A 524-nucleotide genomic window follows, 5' to 3' on the forward strand; every position below is an offset into this window, starting at 1 on the left:
GAGGAGTGGGTTTCCTGGTGGCCTAGAGGTTAGGACTCCGGGCTTTCGCTGCCATCGCTTGGGGTCAGGAACTGAGATCCTGCAAGCTGCACAGTGTGGCCATAAAGCAAAAAGAGGGAGGAGATAAATGACAGTTTTGATACAAGCTCAGGTTTCTGAGTCCACACTCTGAACCCCACCCCGTGCTTCCTCAATGAAGTCTATAATCTGCGGTCCTGTTTTTACAGAGGAGGCGATTATGGCTCAGAGAGGTTGGTTACTTTTCTGTAGTCACACAGCCAGGGAGTGATGGAAGCTGGTTGTCTCCAACCTCTAGCTGCAGCCACCAAGCCCTCCTGCCCAAATCAGGGCATGCCATGGGCTGGCTTCTCCTTACCCCTCCCCACTGGTGCTCCCGGGACCCAAGTCCAGACGGTGGGTGGGTTCTCTGGAATAAACTCTTTCTTCTCAGGCTGAGGTCACAGCCAAAGGGAAGCCCTTGATGGCACATTCCGCTCCAGTCTCCCTTCAGTTGCTGGTTGCAG

The 524-nt window shown here is 54.2% G+C and overlaps 1 protein-coding gene across 1 annotated transcript in view; it reads left to right on the forward strand.

The window, feature by feature from the left end:
* TRAM2 (translocation associated membrane protein 2) overlaps nt 1–524 on the forward strand; it is a 46,139-nt gene that overhangs the window by 28,632 nt on the left and 16,983 nt on the right. The window lies entirely within an intron of this gene.

The sequence above is a fragment of the Bison bison genome, unplaced genomic scaffold (assembly GCF_000754665.1).
Source record: "Bison bison bison isolate TAMUID 2011002044 unplaced genomic scaffold, Bison_UMD1.0 scf7180017864487, whole genome shotgun sequence".
In the NCBI taxonomy this organism is placed as follows: Eukaryota; Metazoa; Chordata; class Mammalia; order Artiodactyla; family Bovidae; genus Bison; species Bison bison.